The following is a 22,421-nucleotide window of genomic DNA, read 5'->3' as shown; positions in this document are numbered from 1 at the left end:
CCCTTTCTCTTCTTTCTTTCTCTTCTTCTCTTTGTTTCTATAATTGCAAAGTCTGAGTCTGCTGTAAACGTATCATCTTAACTAGTTGCCTTGAAAACGCTTCCATTTTAAAAAATAAATAGACTCACAAGTAAATTTGGGTCTAACAAATGATTATCAGAAAACCCGCAACTTTACAAAGATATGCGAAATTAATATTTACAAAGAAAAAAAATCACGAATATGTGGTTTTAACAGAAAAAATATTCAATTTTCCACAGAGAACAAAAGATAATTGAGAATTTATTTTTACTCTTGAGAAAAAAAAAAAAAATGAAAAATTTTGAGTCCAGAAAAATTTGGAATAATAAAACAAATTGAAATCCCTTTTTGTAGCAAAAATTCAGTCAAGTACTCACGTTGTTGTCCTGAATTCTCATAATGGAGTGAATGCAGTATCAATCATTCGTAGAGTTGATATACTTTTTTTCTTTTCTCATTGTTTTACCGAGAAAACGAAAATCATGCAGACTATCAACACAGAAATTTTTAGGTCACTGTAATAAAAATTTTTTTCCAATATATACTGTAAAAAGAGAATGGCTTCTTGCAAAAAAAATTAAAATATTTGCACACGCAAATTCTATAGCAAACTTCACTCTCCCCAATGGTTCACTTCAACTTGTGCAGCTGCCATAGCGCAAAGGCAGCATACATACAACACAGATTTAACCGAGATAAGTCCAGTTCAAACAGACAGAAGTATATAGAAGCCAGAAATAACCGTAAGAAAGAAATAGCGACAGCTAAGAGGGAATTTACTGAAACCACCAAAAACGCATCGAAGCACAGAAATCAGGAACCCGAGACTTCTGGAAAATCTACAACTGTGTAGTAAATAATGGGCAATCAACAATTCCCCCACTATCCAACAATCATGAGGTTGTTTGCTCAGCAACAGAGAAGGCTAACTTGCTTGCCAGACGGTTTGTCTCCAACTCCACACTGGACTCTGCTAACCACCCCCTTCCTGACTTTTCTTTGCAGACAGACGCCACACTAGATGATCTGAAAATCACCCCTGCTCAGGTGCATGCTATCATAAGAAAGCTTGACACTGCAAAAGCATGTGGACCTGATCTCATCCCGGCTGTGCTATTAAAAAAGTGTGCTGCCGAAGTAGCTCCAGTTCTCTCCAAACTTTACAACAAAGGCCTTAATGAATCTTGCTTTCCTGCCTGCTGGAAAACTGCTTCTGTAGTTCCAGTTTTCAAGAATTCAGGCGAAAGAACTGACCCAGTAAATTATTGCCCCATTAGCCTCCTCCCACTTTTCGCCAAAATATTTGAGACCATAATTAACCAAGCTCTAGTCCATCACCTTACAGATGCTAAACTTCTGACTGCCCAACAATATGGATTTAGACAAGCCCGTTCCACAGCAGACATCCTAACTGTAATCTCGGAATGTATATACCCGTCACTGGACAAAGCGGAAGGAGGGTAGAGCAGTAGTTCTAGATATATCTAAGGCTTTTGACAGGGTATGGCATGAGGATCTTCTTAAGAAAATCAGATCATACGGCATCACTGAAAGAATACATAATTAGATCCTTCTTGGATAAGAGAACAATCCAGGTTGTCCTTGACAGTTGTACACCTAAACAATATGATATAAATGCGGGAGTTCCTCAGGGGTCTATCCTTGGACCTCTGCTATTCTTAATATTCATAAATGACCTCCCTGACAAAATTGTCTGTGAGATGGGTATGTATGCTTACGACACCAAGCTCTATAACAGACACGACAAGAAAACAAATGAACACATATCTAAAGAAATGACAGAAACACTAGAGGATGACCTCCGATCTGTAGTGGAATGGGGACAAAAATGGATGGTCACCTTCAATGCTGCCAAGACTAAACTTGTTTCCTTCAATAATTACAAGAAACCTTCCCTACCCCCAATAGCAATGGCCAATGACTCTTTATCTTAAAGTACATCTTTTAAACTCCTTGGCCTAACGTTCACAGGAAATATGAGTTGGAACAATTACATTGAGAACATTGCCAGGGGCGCTGCGCAGAGGTGGGTTCTCTCAACCGTGCTAGAAAGCTACTAATGCCTCAAAGTATCCTATACCTCTATAAGGCAACCATTCGCTCATGTATGGAGTATTGTTGTCATATTTGGGCTGGTGCATCTGCCACTAGTCTCTTGCTCCTAGACAACGTTCAAAAGAGAGTCGCCAATCTGATAGGTCCTGAACTGTCAGCTAAACTTCAGCCTCTGTCCCATCGACGAAATGTTGCATCCCTCTGTCTTTTCTACAAGTACTTTAATGGAGAATGCTCTGATAAACTCCAAGCACTTGTGCCCCCACAACGTAAATACCCCCGACAAATCCTACAAGCAGTTAAATCCCACCCCTTAACAGTAGAGACCCCTAGATGCAAGAGAGCCTTCTACTCCAGTAGTTTCTTCCCCAGAACAGCTAGACTTTGGAATTCCATTCCGGGTTCCTGCTTCCCCGACTGCACTGACATGCAGAAGTTCAAGTGCAACGTGAACCGACATCTTGCTGCCCAACTTCCTACACAGTACCCCTGATGCTTATGTCCCTGATAGTAGCCCCCTACAACAGAGTGGCAATGTACCTTGTTTGGGGTGAAAATGTAATAAAAAAAAAACAAAAAAAAAACAAGTAAAAGTCGGCTAGTTTCTTTTTATTTCTCTTTTTTTTTTGTTGGTACTCATGCACTTATTGATCCATGCTGAAAGAATAACGTTATTATTTAAAAAGCTATTCTTAACATGGGGAGGGGAGGGTGTTTTGTATCTAATCTGTACTTTAACCTTACAATTGAATAAAGAAAACATACCATAAAACTTTAATTAAACTTGGAAATACGATTTAAAAAATAGCATTAGCACTTTTTTTTTTTCGTTTGTGTGTTTAAAACCAAAAGTGTTCACTTTCAACGAATAATCCAAAAATAATTTGAATAAAGAAAAAAATTCTACAGCAATAAAAATGTCTTATTTCAAATGTGAAAACTTTGCATGATTTGCACAAACCAAAAAGTTAGAAATTAATTAGGTCAATTCTTTAGCAATAGACAGTATTGTAGAGTTTTTTTTTCTACTCACGGCTTTTTGAAAAATAAACTTTTCTGAGGTTCGTCGTTGTTCGTCATTGAAATCATTTCACTTAAAATTACAGTGTCGGTGATAGTTGTGATGGGGGAATAAACACAGTAATGATGAATTTTATGGTGAAGCACGGGTTGCCTAATCACTAACCAAGACAATGTATTTATGTATTAATTTGGAAATCCTAATGATCCACCTAAAAATGACTTCATTTTTCTTACAATTATGGTGGTGTTGAGGGAAAGAGAAAATAGTTTGTATATGTTGTAGGGTACTTGTTGAGAGTACATTAAATTGTTTCATGTATTTACATTATCTGAGGTAAAATTATTTAAAATATGTGTTGTACATCACCCGTCCTAGGAAAGGAGAAATTTTTTCATCTATGTGCTTTAAAGTTCCTGTCCTAGGGAAGATACAGTTATTTCGTACATATGTTGTGTAATACCTGTCCTTGTCTCCTTCTCCAACATCAGGGGTCTACGTTCTAACCTTCCAGAGGTTGAATCCCAATTACAGGAGACTTAACCAGACATTTTATTTTTAAGCGAAACTGGCATTGGACAGGCTATTTCCCTAGAAGAGTTCGCAATTAAAGGATACTCTAATTTAACTTCTAAATCTAACCCCCAAGATCGCCATGGGCATGGAATATGTGCCTATATTAAAGATGGCTTTCCATGTGGTAGGGACATCTCCAGAGAAGATTCTAACTTACCCTATATGTGCTTCTGGGTTGCATTAGCTCACACTACTGCATTTATATTTACTCTCTATCGCCCTCACAACAGTGGAGTTACTATCTTTAAAAGCATATCTGAGAAAATTGACTAAGTCCTATCTGCTTATCCTTCAGCTAACATTCACATATGTGGAGACTTCAATGTTCACAATGTGGAATGGTTGACCCACTCAAACAAGACCGATGACGAAGGGAGGTTCTGTCATGATTTCTCCATTGCTTATGACCTCACTCAGATTGTTCACGAACCCACCTGTGTGCCCGACAATGACGGTCAGTATGCGAGTCTACTAGACTTTTTCCTCACAACTTGTCCTGAACTATGTTCAGTTTCTGTTCTGTCTCCTCTTGGATCTTCCAACCACTCTGTTGTATCAATTAAAATAAAAATGAAATGTAATAAGTCCCCAGACGTACCTCTCCATCGTATAGTATATCGATACACTAAGGCTGACTGGAATCTACCTCTGCGTTCCATGTTTAAAAAAGATGTCCTCTATAGTATCAGACCTGACGGAATGGTTAATTGTAAGCGTAGACCGTTTCATACCTTCGAAAAAGTTCCAGCAAAAACCTAACAGCCAACCATGGTTCTCTCCAGAATGTGCTGCTGCCATTGGGCACAGAAATCACTTTTTCCACTGCTTCCAACGTAATAGATGTATGGAAACTAAAGCCGCTTTCAGGACTGCCAGCAACCATTGTAAGAAAGTAATAAAGAACGCAAGAGAGTTGTATGCTCAGTCCATCAAGTCCAAAGTAGCTGAGCAGCGGCTTGGTTCCAACTAGTTTTGGCAAATAGCAAACAGAATCCTGTGCTCTATCCCAACTATCATCAATGGACCTGAGGTAATCTCGTCAGCATCAGACAAAGCCAAACTCTTTGCCAAGAACTTTGCAGCTAATTCTAAACTTTGCGACCAAGGCTGCCAACCTCCAATATTTCCTTCTGTATCAGAAAACACGCTATGTGATATACATATATTTGTACGTGATGTTGCCAAGCTAATCAAAAACCTTGATTCCAGTAAAGCAACCGGCCCTGATGGTATTCCAATTATAGTATTCAAAAGACTTCAACCAGAACTAACACCCATACTTACACAACTGTTTAAACATTGTCCTAAGGAGAATAGCTCCCCATCACCCTGGAAAATCTCATCAGTATGCCCTGTATTTAAGAATTCAGGTGATCGCTCATCCCCCTCTCAGTACAGGCCAATAAGTCTCCTGTGCGTCATGAGTAAGTTGCTGGAACTTGTGTTAAATAGAAAAGTAATCAACCATCTCAACAAAAATAACCTTCTTAGTGACACTCAATATGGTTTCCATTCTGCTAGATCCACAGCAGATGTGCTTACAGTTATATCTCATAGGATTAGCAAATCTCGATGGAGGCAACTTTTCTAGGGCAATTGCTTTTGGCATATCTAAAGCCTTTGATAGGGTATGGCATAAAGGTTTACTTCACAAGATCTCTAGCTATAGTATAGCTGGAAATGTCTTCTCAATTATTAAATCATTTCTTTCTGATAGGTTCATAAGAGTAGTAGTTGAGGGGCAAAAATCAGAAGCTCACAGTCCCTCAGGAGTCCATCCTGGGCCCAACTCTTTTCCTGATCTATATTAATAATCTTCCAAATCACATCCTTACATCATTCGTAGACATTTATGCTGATGACACTACTATCTATGGTAGCACATCTAAGACAGTAAACGACCAAGTTCTCTCTGATTCTCTCTCCTCTGATCTTGAGCACGTGGTACAATGGGGAAAGGAGTGGCTGGTTACTTTTAATGCATCTAAAACCAAGATTCTCTCTTTAAATCAACATTCTGATCCACATCTGGCATCAACTGAAATGAATGGCTCTTGTTTTCAGGAGGCCTCAAGTTTTGACAAGCTTCTGGGCTTGACCGTTACTCCTGATCTTAAATGGAACACGTACATCAAATCTGTTGCCAAGGCCGCGGGAAAAATGGTGGGATCTTTCTATTGATCCAGTAGATATCTCCCTGCTGATGCAATTCTCAATCTATATAAGAGCCAGGTACGCCCAAGGATGGAATACTGTTGCCACATCTGGGCAGGAGCTGCTAGAAGGACTTGTCCTGCCTTGATAGAGTTTAAAATAGACTTCATAGCCTCGTAGGAGATGTCCTTTTCTCTTCCCTGCAATCTCTATCTCACAGAAGAGATGTTGCGAGTTTGTCTCTGATGTATCGTTATTTTCATGGAAAGTGTTTGACTGAGCTTCAGTCTATGGTCCCCCCTTGCCAAACTTTCACAAGAAACACTCGTCTAGCAGAAAACACTATCAATAATTCCCCCCCCCCCACTTTTTATCTGTGCCTAAACCTAAACGTAGATTCCATGAACAAAGCTGCTTTTTTAGAACTGCACGCCTGTGGAATTGTCTTCCGTTTTCCTGCTGGAAGTGGACTACAGTATGGTTCTCTTCAAATCTAATGTAAACAAGTTCTTGATGAGCCGTTCCATATAAGTTAACAAATTTACCGAATTTCCATTACTAATTATTACTATATTGTCCAATTTCTACTGTACACTCTTTAACCCTTATCCTCGAGTGGCCTCTTGGCCTTGATAATGTGGTGATCCCTGTGTAAAAAAAAAAACAAAAAAAAAAACAGACATAAAAAATTCCTCAATCCTAAGAATGACAGGTATGTTCAAAATCAATTTCATTTTTCTCATTATTTTATATGGTCCCGAACAATGCTGGGTAGCCCTGCTAGTCTATTATATAAAGGAAATTGTGTGTTTGTTTGTTTGCATGTCTGCTAAAAACTTTCGACATATGCCTCAATCAATGACAAAATTGGTATCATTAAAAAGATTAAACTCTCAGATAAAAAATATCGAAAAATTGGCCAAAAAGATTAATTCTGGCTGGGTGAGCTGGGTGTTTTTTTGTTTTTTGTAAATGGGAGTATCAATTTTCTGGCAATTCCAATGTAATTTCTACGTAATTTTAAACAAATTCAACGTATTTCATCTACATTTGAAAAAATGCTGACTCATCTCACGGGAAATGACGTCAGCTCTATATGGCGTTAATTTTTACTTCTTGCAGAAACTGGTTCGCATGCTTCTTCACTATAACATTAAAAGAAATACTGATTTTTCAAGTAAAAAATGGCACCTACATGATTGTCGCGTGTCAAATAGTGCAATATCCAAGAATCACGAGAAATGATAAGGTAGGAAAAAAATTATGAATCGAATTATGTATCGAAAAAAGTTCACAAAACAGTTGCTATGTTTTAATAAAAAGGAAACAAAGTATTTTAATATGAATTAAAAACTGCCGAATCATTATACCGGAAATGATGTAATTTTAAACGAATTCAAGGTATTTTATGTACCTTTGAAAGAATGCTGCTTCATGCTACTGAATGTATTTTATTATAATATATTTTAGTATTAATTGAAAACTGCAGTCATTTTTCCGAAAATGACATTTCTCTTAAACTTGACTGGCCATTTTCTTTAGTATTATTACAAATATGATATACTCTGCTTATGGAGGGGGCAAAGATGAGATCAGTTGAATGCTGAAGAACAGATACTACACTTTGATCTTATTTATCTATTTTATTGCTGTCAAAAATGAAATTATAATGAAAATTACAAAAACAAAAATATCAAAAACAAAATTAGGCACAAGGCCCTATAAGAAATTGGGGAGGGGAGGGTTCAGGGTCTTTGTGACTAATGACAATTAATAAAAATGGACTTTGAAGTCTCACTCTTGACTGGCAACATTTACCACAATACCTCATTCACTCTGTGGATTCTAATCTAACTAATTTATCCCCAGCGTTCAGAATAAAAGAAAATATATTTACAATTGGTAAAAACTTATCTGTATGTCTGTGTATGCATTTTTTTTTTTTTTTTTTTTTTTTAAATAAAACAAATATAGTGTGTATATGTGCATTTGTGTGATGGTAAAAGTTACATTTCATTGGTAAAATAAAAAGTTCTTGAATCAGTTTGTAAGATAGTTCGTGGAGTGGGGAAAAACTAATGCAAAAAGTTCTTTTCAAAATAAGATATAAAGCCTATTTGGTTGTTAGTATTGCCCCCTGTGCTACTCTGTTTGACTAGACCTCACCACTGTTTTCCAGGGGGGGGGCCGAAAACAAGCAGGGAGATCCCTATTGGGGTTGGGGAGAAGCCTTAATGGGAGTAGGGGAAAATTAAAGCAACGGGAAGAAGGGGTTGGGAGGTGACCTCTGAGTAAGGGAGTGACCGGGGGTGTTCAAAAAACAACCGGTGTGGTAGGGGGGAGGGCAGACTCAGAGGTTCTCTAGCACCCGAAAAAATAAAACAGGGGACAGGATCTCATTTGTACCACCAGTCAAGAGTCTTCTTAAATTAATCAATCTAAAACCTAGGCGGGATGGGTTCCGAAGGACCCAGCACCGCCCGTGCCATGCTCAAGGAGGGAACACGTATTCAAACTTGGCTCCTCGACGGATGCACAAACTAGTGTTGTGTACCCACCTCTTATTAAACTCCGCTCGAGGCAACCTCCTCCAATCGCATCTGATTTTTACTTTAAGAAAATGTTTAAAGTAAACAATCAGATCCCGATCTGAAACAGATGTCCCTTCGCGGACCAACTTGAGGTGCGTGATCCAAATCACCATGCGCGCTACTGCTAGGATCGCCAGGAAAACCATACTTTCCTCCCTGGGGAACGGTGGCTCCATGTTGTAAACAAAACAACCAATGTCGAGATCGAGCGGCTGCTCACCATCGATGCGAGCCGTTACCTCCCCGACGTACTCCAGTAGGGCCTGGATCCGGCTGCAGCGGAAAAAAGCATACTCGACTGTTTCGAGCCTGCTTTTGCCACAGCACAGACACAAGGCCCTTGTTTCTTCATTATACAGGCAGAATTCGTCGGAGAGGGGCAGTGCCCTTCGGACCAGTCGCCAGGTGAGTGAAAATTCCGAGTCCCTTCCCGGCGCCCAATTCCAGTTAGAGTGGATAACCTCCATCGACCAACCTAATCGCCTACTTAGGGGATCCTTCGCGGTGCCCACCACTAGTTCCCGATAAAGCTTCTTCCTAGGCTGATCAAGGACACTAGTCCCCGGCAAAGCTCTAAGAGCGGTCCGGCATTCGGAGAAAAACTTGGAATCCCCCCTCGGTCTACGACGACCTTCTACCGAGGGGTCGGGTTTGAGATTGGGAAACGAGTTCTCAACCACAGGGACCCAAGGAGCGTTCTCCTCTAGCGAATGACCCAGGAAAGTCAATCTCTCTGCGTTTCTGTGACACAGGAGACTGGGCTGACCCAGACCTCCCTCACTCGGACTCTGGACACAGACCTCTCTGCAGACATAGTGCTTATCCTCGTCCCACAGAAGTGAGTCGAGGCGCTTTTGTAAGCGGGTTAGGTGTTCTGCAGGGAGAGGAAGTACAGACAATCGGTAAAGGATGAGCGGAAAGACGTATGTAGCACACGCCTCCGCCCGACCCTTCAAGGACAATTTCCTTCTAATCCAAGTCTTCACCGACGATTTGACCTTGATCTGTACTTCCGATCAATTCTTCTCCAGCTGAAGTCCCGGTCCAAACCAGACACCGAGAATACGGACCGGTCCATCGGTCCAGCTGAAGATACCTGGAAGCGAGTTTACCCCGGTCCAGGCCCCCAACCGCAGGCCGACAGACTTGCTGCGGTTGAAGATGGCCCCTGTGACTTTTTCGTACCGAGCGAGCGCCTCGACTACCGCTTGAACGTCCGTGGGGCAAGACACGAACACGGTGACGTCATCGGCGAACGCGGAAACCTTGGCTCGTGTGCCTCCAGGTAAAGCAATTCCGCGCAGGACTGGTGTAGCCGCCTCGTCCCTTAACTTGCGAAGGAGGGGTTCCAACGCCAGGACATACAAAAGAGGCGACAGCGGACAACCCTGACGCACCGACCGGGAGACGGCGAATGACTCCGACAGCTTACCGTTGATCTGCACCGCTACCATCGGCCTGTCATACAGAACAAAGATCCACTTGCGGAAGTCCGGATTAAATCCGGCGGCCTCTAGCACAGATCCCAGGAACTGATGGTCGACCCTATTGAACGCCTTGGACTGATCTAAACTGATCAGCGCGGCTTCGGTGTCGTCTTCTATTCCCTCTATGATCGAGCGAATCAAATGAAGATTGTCCTGAATTGATCTCCCCTTCACAGCATAGCTCTGGTCTGGTTCGATCAAGTCCTTAGCTAAAAGACCAAGTAACTGTATTATATACCGTTCATTCCTCCTTCTATTTAAAATAAAATGCATAAACAATCTTTATAATGTACGACACTGGCACTACATGTCATATTCCAAAAATCACATAGAAAAACTGCTGATTCAAAAAATCAGGTAAATGGATGAACTAACACTAAGGGTTTATTGTCACATCCCCAAAATCACATAAATAGATTAAGTAATGCTGAGATCTTATTTTTGTCCGTAATGTCCTTATGGCAATAATTGTAAAAAACTCTTCTTAAGGGAGGGAGGCATGTAATCACTGGAAACTTGTGACATATACTACACTTTGATTTTAGCCAAAAGACCAAGTAACCATATTAAATAGCGTAGCTTCCTCTCAAACATTATCTTCTTCTATGAAAAAAAATGCATAAACAATCTTTATGATGTTTGATACTGACAATAGATACCATATTCCAAAAATCACATGGAAAAACCGCTGATTCAAAAAATCAGGTCAATAGATAAATTAAGGTGACTGCATATTTTCACAATCCTACCAAGCGTTATCTCCTCCCTAAACATGAGTTTATATGTATTGGATTCACTCCTAAACTAATTAACCAATCATCATGAAGTTTAAGTATGTATCTATGTTTATATATTTGTATATACTGGATTCACTCCTAAACTAATTAACCAATCATTATGAATTTTAAGTATCTATATGATTATATACTTCTAGGTCTTAAACTAATTAACCGACGGTATGAATTTTTAGTATGTGTATATGATTATATATTTATGTATTGGATTCACTCCTAAACTAATTAACCGATCATTATGAATTTTAAGCATTGTATATATTTGTATATTTGTAAAGATGTCATATTCTAAAAATCACATACAATGATCACTTACTTTTTTTAAAATGTATTTATGTATACAAGAAATTCTACCCAAGAAATAAGGTACTTCATATGTAAAAATGAAGAAAATCTTACCTGTGATATACATAAAAATTATTAAAGCGAAAATAACGTTATATATTCGAGTAGTATAACTTTTAAATGAGAAATGTGCTTCTTTACTATAGATAAAAAAAACTAATAAATTCTTACCCTCACGTACAGAAAATTTAGCACAACAGAAAATTAAATAAAAGTATCGACTTCTTTCATTTTTAAATTAAAAATAAGATACTTGTACAATATAGAACCCATATGAAAAACAAATAAAATCTTACCTGTGACGTATATAAAAGTAATTCAAACCGAAAATCATGTACTCCATTCGATTTATATAAGAAATAAGATACTTCTTCACAAGAAAACTCTGATGTAAAAACAAACTCTTACCTGTGACATACGAAAAAGCACAACAGAAATTTATGTAAAATCATCGAGTAGTTTCATTTTTAATTAGAAATAAGGTACTTGTACAGTATTCTATCCAAGAAATAAGATACTTGTACAGTATTCTATCCAAGAAATAAGATACTTGTACAGTATTCTATCCAAGAAATAAGATACTTGTACAGTATTCTATCCAAGAAATAAGATACTTGTACAGTATTCTATCCAAGAAATAAGATACTTGTACAGTATTCTATCCAAGAAATAAGATACTTGTACATTATTCTATCCAAGAAATAAGATACTTGTACAGTATTCTATCCAAGAAATAAGATACTTGTACAGTATTCTATCCAAGAAATAAGATACTTGTACAGTATTCTATCCAAGAAATAAGATACTTGTACAGTATTCTATCCAAGAAATAAGATACTTGTACAGTATTCTATCCAAGAAATAAGATACTTGTACAGTATTCTATCCAAGAAATAAGATACTTGTACAGTATTCTATCCAAGAAATAAGGTACTTGTACAGTATTCTATCCAAGAAATAAGATACTTGTACAGTATTCTATCCAAGAAATAAGATACTTGTACAGTATTCTATCCAAGAAATAAGGTACTTGTACAGTATTCTATCCAAGAAATAAGATACTTGTACAGTATTCTATCCAAGAAATAAGATACTTGTACAGTATTCTATCCAAGAAATAAGATACTTGTACAGTATTCTATCCAAGAAATAAGATACTTGTACAGTATTCTATCCAAGAAATAAGATACTTGTACAGTATTCTATCCAAGAAATAAGATACTTGTACAGTATTCTATCCAAGAAATAAGATACTTGTACAGTATTCTATCCAAGAAATAAGGTACTTGTACAGTATTCTATCCAAGAAATAAGGTACTTGTACAGTATTCTATCCAAGAAATAAGATACTTGTACAGTATTCTATCCAAGAAAAAAGATACTTGTACAGTATTCTATCCAAGAAATAAGGTACTTGTACAGTATTCTATCCAAGAAATAAGATACTTGTACAGTATTCTATCCAAGAAATAAGGTACTTGTACAGTATTCTATCCAAGAAATAAGGTACTTGTACAGTATTCTATCCAAGAAATAAGATACTTGTACAGTATTCTATCCAAGAAATAAGATACTTGTACAGTATTCTATCCAAGAAATAAGATACTTGTACAGTATTCTATCCAAGAAATAAGGTACTTGTACAGTATTCTATCCAAGAAATAAGGTACTTGTACAGTATTCTATCCAAGAAATAAGATACTTGTACAGTATTCTATCCAAGAAATAAGGTACTTGTACAGTATTCTATCCAAGAAATAAGATACTTGTACAGTATTCTATCCAAGAAATAAGATACTTGTACAGTATTCTATCCAAGAAATAAGATACTTGTACAGTATTCTATCCAAGAAATAAGGTACTTGTACAGTATTCTATCCAAGAAATAAGATACTTGTACAGTATTCTATCCAAGAAATAAGGTACTTGTACAGTATTCTATCCAAGAAATAAGGTACTTGTACAGTATTCTATCCAAGAAATAAGATACTTGTACAGTATTCTATCCAAGAAATAAGATACTTGTACAGTATTCTATCCAAGAAATAAGGTACTTGTACAGTATTCTATCCAAGAAATAAGGTACTAGTACAGTATTCTATCCAAGAAATAAGATACTTGTACAGTATTCTATCCAAGAAATAAGATACTTGTACAGTATTCTATCCAAGAAATAAGGTACTTGTACAGTATTCTATCCAAGAAATAAGGTACTTGTACAGTATTCTATCCAAGAAATAAGATACTTGTACAGTATTCTATCCAAGAAATAAGATACTTGTACAGTATTCTATCCAAGAAATAAGGTACTTGTACAGTATTCTATCTAAGAAATAAGATACCTGTACAGTATTCTATCCAAGAAATAAAGTACTTGTACAGTATTCTATCCAAGAAATAAGATACTTGTACAGTATTCTATCCAAGAAATAAGATACTTGTACAGTATTCTATCCAAGAAATAAGATACTTGTACAGTATTCTATCCAAGAAATAAGGTACTTGTACAGTATTCTATCCAAGAAATAAGGTACTTGTACAGTATTCTATCCAAGAAATAAGGTACTTGTACAGTATTCTATCCAAGAAATAAGGTACTTGTACAGTATTCTATCTAAGAAATAAGATACTTGTACAGTATTCTATCCAAGAAATAAGGTACTTGTACAGTATTCTATCCAAGAAATAAGACACTTGTACAGTATTCTATCCAAGAAATAAGGTACTTGTACAGTATTCTATCCAAGAAATAAGGTACTTGTACAGTATTCTATCCAAGAAATAAGGTACTTGTACAGTATTCTATCCAAGAAATAAGATACTTGTACAGTATTCTATCCAAGAAATAAGATACTTGTACAGTATTCTATCCAAGAAATAAGGTACTTGTACAGTATTCTATCCAAGAAATAAGATACTTGTACAGTATTCTATCCAAGAAATAAGGTACTTGTACAGTATTCTATCCAAGAAATAAGATACTTGTACAGTATTCTATCCAAGAAATAAGGTACTTGTACAGTATTCTATCCAAGAAATAAGGTACTTGTACAGTATTCTATCCAAGAAATACGGTACTTGTACAGTATTCTATCCAAGAAATACGGTACTTGTACAGTATTCTATCCAAGAAATAAAATACTTGTACAGTATTCTATCCAAGAAATAAGGTACTTGTACAGTATTTTATCCAAGAAATAAGATACTTGTACAGTATTCTATCTAAGAAATAAGGTACTTTTACAGTATTCCATCCAAGAAATAAGGTACTTGTACAGTATTCTATCCAAGAAATAAGGTACTTGTACAGTATTCTATCTAAGAAATAAGGTACTCGTACAGTATTCTATCTAAGAAATAAGGTACTTGTACAGTATTCTATCCAAGAAATAAGATACTTGTACAGTATTCTATCCAAGAAATAAGGTACTTGTACAGTATTCTATCCAAGAAATAAAGTACTTGTACAGTATTCAATCCAAGAAATAAGGTACTTGTACAGTATTCTATCCAAGAAATAAAGTACTTGTACAGTATTCTATCCAAGAAATAAGGTACTTGTACAGTATTCTATCCAAGAAATAAAGTACTTGTACAGTATTCTATCCAAGAAATAAGATACTTGTACAGTATTCTATCCAAGAAATAAAGTACTTGTACAGTATTCTATCCAAGAAATAAGGTACTTGTACAGTATTCTATCCAAGAAATAAAGTACTTGTACAGTATTCTATCCAAGAAATAAGGTACTTGTACAGTATTCTATCCAAGAAATAAAGTACTTGTACAGTATTCTATCCAAGAAACAAGGTACTTGTACAGTATTCTATCCAAGAAATAAAGTAATTGTACAGTATTCTATCCAAGAAATAAGGTACTTGTACAGTATTCTATCCAAGAAATAAAGTACTTGTACAGTATTCTATCCAAGAAATAAGGTACTTGTACAGTATTCTATCCAAGAAATAAAGTACTTGTACAGTATTCTATCCAAGAAATAAGGTACTTGTACAGTATTCTATCCAAGAAATAAAGTACTTGTACAGTATTCTATCCAAGAAATAAGGTACTTGTACAGTATTCTATCCAAGAAATAAGATACTTGTACAGTATTCTATCCAAGAAATAAGGTACTTGTACAGTATTCTATCCAAGAAATAAAGTACTTGTACAGTATTCTATCCAAGAAATAAGGTACTTGTACAGTATTCTATCCAAGAAATAAAGTACTTGTACAGTATTCTATCCAAGAAATAAGGTACTTGTACAGTATTCTATCCAAGAAATAAAGTACTTGTACAGTATTCTATCCAAGAAATAAGGTACTTGTACAGTATTCTATCCAAGAAATAAAGTACTTGTACAGTATTCTATCCAAGAAATAAGGTACTTGTACAGTATTCTATCCAAGAAATAAAGTACTTGTACAGTATTCTATCCAAGAAATAAGGTACTTGTACAGTATTCTATCCAAGAAATAAAGTACTTGTACAGTATTCTATCCAAGAAATAAGGTACTTGTACAGTATTCTATCCAAGAAATAAAGTACTTGTACAGTATAGAAAAAACAAAAATAATGCTGTATGTGACGTACTAAAACTTTATTTATTCTAAAAATTCCGTTCAAGTAGTTTTTGATGATATCTGTCATATTCGATACATCACATAAATTGATCAAACCTTCTGTATTTAGGCGGCGGTGGGGGAAGTAGTGTCTATTTATTTGTCACAAATCAATCTCCCAAGCATTATTAATTACTTTATTTCGTACTAGCGGGGGTACCCGGCGTTGCCCGAGTGTTTGTTTCCGGGACGGGGGGGGGGAGTTTTAAAAAATGTTATGGTAGGTAAGTAGGAAGGATCAAACCCGGAGTCATGAGTAAAAGTAGGAAAATAAAGTGTGAAAAAAAACAAAAACAAAAAAAATCTGCAACGTTAACAGTTCGGTCACTAAGAAAAGTCCATTCCAGTTGTTTAGGAAAAAAAACAAAAAAAAAGAAAACGACTACGGTAGGTCAGCACGAACGTGAAAATATAATGTGAATTGTCCAGCACGCTAACCACTATGCCACAGAGCACTGCAGCTTAGTTTAGTGATTTTAAATAACTTCACATGAAAGAACTACGAAGCCAAACCGGTGTTCTCTTCTCAACTGTTCCTTGTGAACGATCCCCAAACGGTGTTAAGTGGTGGCAGGGGGAGGAGGAATTTATTAGAGAGAAAATATTTTACCACTTCCATTGATCTTAACCGATTTTGGCCGTGACTTCTCAGCAGAAAAAGTATAGAAATCTAAGATTATCGAGGAATTTGAGAAATAATAAGCCTATAACACACCTCAGATATTGTTCTGCTGTTTGTGCATATTATATTTGCATGAAATATCTTGATTTTTAATCCTATTAAGGTCAAAATCATACAGGAAAAAATGAGTTCATTTTATTTATATAGAGATATAGTTTAAAGAGCGGGGTAAATGAAGTCAGTGCCTAGAAATGGCTGAAGCAGTCTACAGTCTAAAAATTACTTTTTACATATATATTTTTAAGAGGGTGGTATATGGAATCAGTCTTGGAAATGGCAGTTTATAATCTGAAAATTACTTTATTTCAAAATATATTTTTAAGAATGGGAGGGGGGAACATTAGTCTATGGCTGAAGCAGTTTACGATCTGAAAATTACTTTATTTCAGAATATATTTTTAAGAATGGGAGGGGGGAACATTAGTCTATGGCTGAAGCAGTCTACAGTCTAAAAATTACTTTTTACATATATATTTTTAAGAGGGTGGTATATGGAATCAGTCTTGGAAATGGCAGTTTATAATCTGAAAATTACTTTATTTCAAAATATATTTTTAAGAATGGGAGGGGGGAACATTAGTCTATGGCTGAAGCAGTTTACGATCTGAAAATTACTTTATTTCAAAATATATTTTTAAGAATGGGAGGGGGGAACATTAGTCTATGGCTGAAGCAGTTTACGATCTGAAAATTACTTTATTTCAAAATATATTTTTAAGAATGGGAGGGGGGAACATTAGTCTATGGCTGAAGCAGTTTACGATCTGAAAATTACTTTATTTCAAAATATATTTTTAAGAATGGGAGGGGGGAACATTAGTCTATGGCTGAAGCAGTTTACGATCTGAAAATTACTTTATTTCAAAATATATTTTTAAGAATGGGAGGGGGGAACATTAGTCTATGGCTGAAGCAGTTTACGATCTGAAAATTACTTTATTTCAAAATATATTTTTAAGAATGGGAGGGGGGAACATTAGTCTATGGCTGAAGCAGTTTACGATCTGAAAATTACTTTATTTCAAAATATATTTTTAAGAATGGGAGGGGGGAACATTAGTCTATGGCTGAAGCAGTTTACGATCTGAAAATTACTTTATTTCAAAATATATTTTTAAGAATGGGAGGGGGGAACATTAGTCTATGGCTGAAGCAGTTTACGATCTGAAAATTACTTTATTTCAGAATATATTTTTAAGAATGGGAGGGGGGAACATTAGTCTATGGCTGAAGCAGTCTACAGTCTAAAAATTACTTTTTACATATATATTTTTAAGAGGGTGGTATATGGAATCAGTCTTGGAAATGGCAGTTTATAATCTGAAAATTACTTTATTTCAAAATATATTTTTAAGAATGGGAGGGGGGAACATTAGTCTATGGCTGAAGCAGTTTACGATCTGAAAATTACTTTATTTCAAAATATATTTTTAAGAATGGGAGGGGGGAACATTAGTCTATGGCTGAAGCAGTTTACGATCTGAAAATTACTTTATTTCAAAATATATTTTTAAGAATGGGAGGGGGGAACATTAGTCTATGGCTGAAGCAGTTTACGATCTGAAAATTACTTTATTTCAAAATATATTTTTAAGAATGGGAGGGGGGAACATTAGTCTATGGCTGAAGCAGTTTACGATCTGAAAATTACTTTATTTCAAAATATATTTTTAAGAATGGGAGGGGGGAACATTAGTCTATGGCTGAAGCAGTTTACGATCTGAAAATTACTTTATTTCAAAATATATTTTTAAGAATGGGAGGGGGGAACATTAGTCTATGGCTGAAGCAGTTTACGATCTGAAAATTACTTTATTTCAAAATATATTTTTAAGAATGGGAGGGGGGAACATTAGTCTATGGCTGAAGCAGTTTACGATCTGAAAATTACTTTATTTCAGAATATATTTTTAAGAATGGGAGGGGGGAACATTAGTCTATGGCTGAAGCAGTCTACAGTCTAAAAATTACTTTTTACATATATATTTTTAAGAGGGTGGTATATGGAATCAGTCTTGGAAATGGCAGTTTATAATCTGAAAATTACTTTATTTCAAAATATATTTTTAAGAATGGGAGGGGGGAACATTAGTCTATGGCTGAAGCAGTTTACGATCTGAAAATTACTTTATTTCAAAATATATTTTTAAGAATGGGAGGGGGGAACATTAGTCTATGGCTGAAGCAGTTTACGATCTGAAAATTACTTTATTTCAAAATATATTTTTAAGAATGGGAGGGGGGAACATTAGTCTATGGCTGAAGCAGTTTACGATCTGAAAATTACTTTATTTCAGAATATATTTTTAAGAATGGGAGGGGGGAACATTAGTCTATGGCTGAAGCAGTCTACAGTCTAAAAATTACTTTTTACATATATATTTTTAAGAGGGTGGTATATGGAATCAGTCTTGGAAATGGCAGTTTATAATCTGAAAATTACTTTATTTCAAAATATATTTTTAAGAATGGGAGGGGGGAACATTAGTCTATGGCTGAAGCAGTTTACGATCTGAAAATTACTTTATTTCAAAATATATTTTTAAGAATGGGAGGGGGGAACATTAGTCTATGGCTGAAGCAGTTTACGATCTGAAAATTACTTTATTTCAAAATATATTTTTAAGAATGGGAGGGGGGAACATTAGTCTATGGCTGAAGCAGTTTACGATCTGAAAATTACTTTATTTCAAAATATATTTTTAAGAATGGGAGGGGGGAACATTAGTCTATGGCTGAAGCAGTTTACGATCTGAAAATTACTTTATTTCAAAATATATTTTTAAGAATGGGAGGGGGGAACATTAGTCTATGGCTGAAGCAGTTTACGATCTGAAAATTACTTTATTTCAAAATATATTTTTAAGAATGGGAGGGGGGAACATTAGTCTATGGCTGAAGCAGTTTACGATCTGAAAATTACTTTATTTCAAAATATATTTTTAAGAATGGGAGGGGGGAACATTAGTCTATGGCTGAAGCAGTTTACGATCTGAAAATTACTTTATTTCAAAATATATTTTTAAGAATGGGAGGGGGGAACATTAGTCTATGGCTGAAGCAGTTTACGATCTGAAAATTACTTTATTTCAAAATATATTTTTAAGAATGGGAGGGGGGAACATTAGTCTATGGCTGAAGCAGTTTACGATCTGAAAATTACTTTATTTCAAAATATATTTTTAAGAATGGGAGGGGGGAACATTAGACTATGGCTGAAGCAGTTTACGATCTGATAATTACTTTATTTCAAAATATATTTTTAAGAATGGGAGGGGGGAACATTAGTCTATGGCTGAAGCAGTTTACGATCTGAAAATTACTTTATTTCAAAATATATTTTTAAGAATGGGAGGGGGGAACATTAGTCTATGGCTGAAGCAGTTTACGATCTGAAAATTACTTTATTTCAAAATATATTTTTAAGAATGGGAGGGGGGAACATTAGTCTATGGCTGAAGCAGTTTACGATCTGAAAATTACTTTATTTCAAAATATATTTTTAAGAATGGGAGGGGGGAACATTAGTCTATGGCTGAAGCAGTTTACGATCTGATAATTACTTTATTTCAAAATATATTTTTAAGAATGGGAGGGGGGAACATTAGTCTATGGCTGAAGCAGTTTACGATCTGAAAATTACTTTATTTCAAAATATATTTTTAAGAATGGGAGGGGGGAACATTAGTCTATGGCTGAAGCAGTTTACGATCTGAAAATTACTTTATTTCAAAATATATTTTTAAGAATGGGAGGGGGGAACATTAGTCTATGGCTGAAGCAGTTTACGATCTGAAAATTACTTTATTTCAGAATATATTTTTAAGAATGGGAGGGGGGAACATTAGTCTATGGCTGAAGCAGTCTACAGTCTAAAAATTACTTTTTACATATATATTTTTAAGAGGGTGGTATATGGAATCAGTCTTGGAAATGGCAGTTTATAATCTGAAAATTACTTTATTTCAAAATATATTTTTAAGAATGGGAGGGGGGAACATTAGTCTATGGCTGAAGCAGTTTACGATCTGAAAATTACTTTATTTCAAAATATATTTTTAAGAATGGGAGGGGGGAACATTAGTCTATGGCTGAAGCAGTTTACGATCTGAAAATTACTTTATTTCAAAATATATTTTTAAGAATGGGAGGGGGGAACATTAGTCTATGGCTGAAGCAGTTTACGATCTGAAAATTACTTTATTTCAAAATATATTTTTAAGAATGGGAGGGGGGAACATTAGTCTATGGCTGAAGCAGTTTACGATCTGAAAATTACTTTATTTCAAAATATATTTTTAAGAATGGGAGGGGGGAACATTAGTCTATGGCTGAAGCAGTTTACGATCTGAAAATTACTTTATTTCAAAATATATTTTTAAGAATGGGAGGGGGGAACATTAGTCTATGGCTGAAGCAGTTTACGATCTGAAAATTACTTTATTTCAAAATATATTTTTAAGAATGGGAGGGGGGAACATTAGTCTATGGCTGAAGCAGTTTACGATCTGAAAATTACTTTATTTCAAAATATATTTTTAAGAATGGGAGGGGGGAACATTAGTCTATGGCTGAAGCAGTTTACGATCTGAAAATTACTTTATTTCAAAATATATTTTTAAGAATGGGAGGGGGGAACATTAGTCTATGGCTGAAGCAGTTTACGATCTGAAAATTACTTTATTTCAAAATATATTTTTAAGAATGGGAGGGGGGAACATTAGACTATGGCTGAAGCAGTTTACGATCTGATAATTACTTTATTTCAAAATATATTTTTAAGAATGGGAGGGGGGAACATTAGTCTATGGCTGAAGCAGTTTACGATCTGAAAATTACTTTATTTCAAAATATATTTTTAAGAATGGGAGGGGGGAACATTAGTCTATGGCTGAAGCAGTTTACGATCTGAAAATTACTTTATTTCAAAATATATTTTTAAGAATGGGAGGGGGGAACATTAGTCTATGGCTGAAGCAGTTTACGATCTGAAAATTACTTTATTTCAAAATATATTTTTAAGAATGGGAGGGGGGAACATTAGTCTATGGCTGAAGCAGTTTACGATCTGATAATTACTTTATTTCAAAATATATTTTTAAGAATGGGAGGGGGGAACATTAGTCTATGGCTGAAGCAGTTTACGATCTGAAAATTACTTTATTTCAAAATATATTTTTAAGAATGGGAGGGGGGAACATTAGTCTATGGCTGAAGCAGTTTACGATCTGAAAATTACTTTATTTCAAAATATATTTTTAAGAATGGGAGGGGGGAACATTAGTCTATGGCTGAAGCAGTTTACGATCTGAAAATTACTTTATTTCAAAATATATTTTTAAGAATGGGAGGGGGGAACATTAGTCTATGGCTGAAGCAGTTTACGATCTGAAAATTACTTTATTTCAAAATATATTTTTAAGAATGGGAGGGGGGAACATTAGTCTATGGCTGAAGCAGTTTACGATCTGAAAATTACTTTATTTCAAAATATATTTTTAAGAATGGGAGGGGGGAACATTAGTCTATGGCTGAAGCAGTTTACGATCTGAAAATTACTTTATTTCAAAATATATTTTTAAGAATGGGAGGGGGGAACATTAGTCTATGGCTGAAGCAGTTTACGATCTGAAAATTACTTTATTTCAAAATATATTTTTAAGAATGGGAGGGGGGAACATTAGTCTATGGCTGAAGCAGTTTACGATCTGAAAATTACTTTATTTCAAAATATATTTTTAAGAATGGTAGGGGGGAACATTAGTCTATGGCTGAAGCAGTTTACGATCTGAAAATTACTTTATTTCAAAATATATTTTTAAGAATGGGAGGGGGGAACATTAGTCTATGGCTGAAGCAGTTTACGATCTGATAATTACTTTATTTCAAAATATATTTTTAAGAATGGGAGGGGGGAACATTAGTCTGTGGCTGAAGCAGTTTACGATCTGAAAATTACTTTATTTAATATAATTTTTTAAGGGAGACGAGGCGAGGGTATATGGAGTCAGTCCTAGAAATAATTTACAGTCTCAAAAATACTTTTTTTC

The 22,421-nt window shown here is 35.4% G+C and overlaps 1 protein-coding gene across 2 annotated transcripts in view; it reads right to left on the bottom strand.

The window, feature by feature from the left end:
- LOC145267138 (uncharacterized) overlaps positions 1 to 22,421 on the bottom strand; it is a 161,391-nt gene that overhangs the window by 127,947 nt on the left and 11,023 nt on the right. The window lies entirely within an intron of this gene.

Source organism: Euprymna scolopes, chromosome 42, assembly GCF_053919585.1.
Source record: "Euprymna scolopes isolate OS-2025 chromosome 42, ASM5391958v1, whole genome shotgun sequence".
Taxonomy (NCBI): Eukaryota; Metazoa; Mollusca; class Cephalopoda; order Sepiida; family Sepiolidae; genus Euprymna; species Euprymna scolopes.
This window is presented reverse-complemented; position numbering and strand designations above follow the sequence as displayed.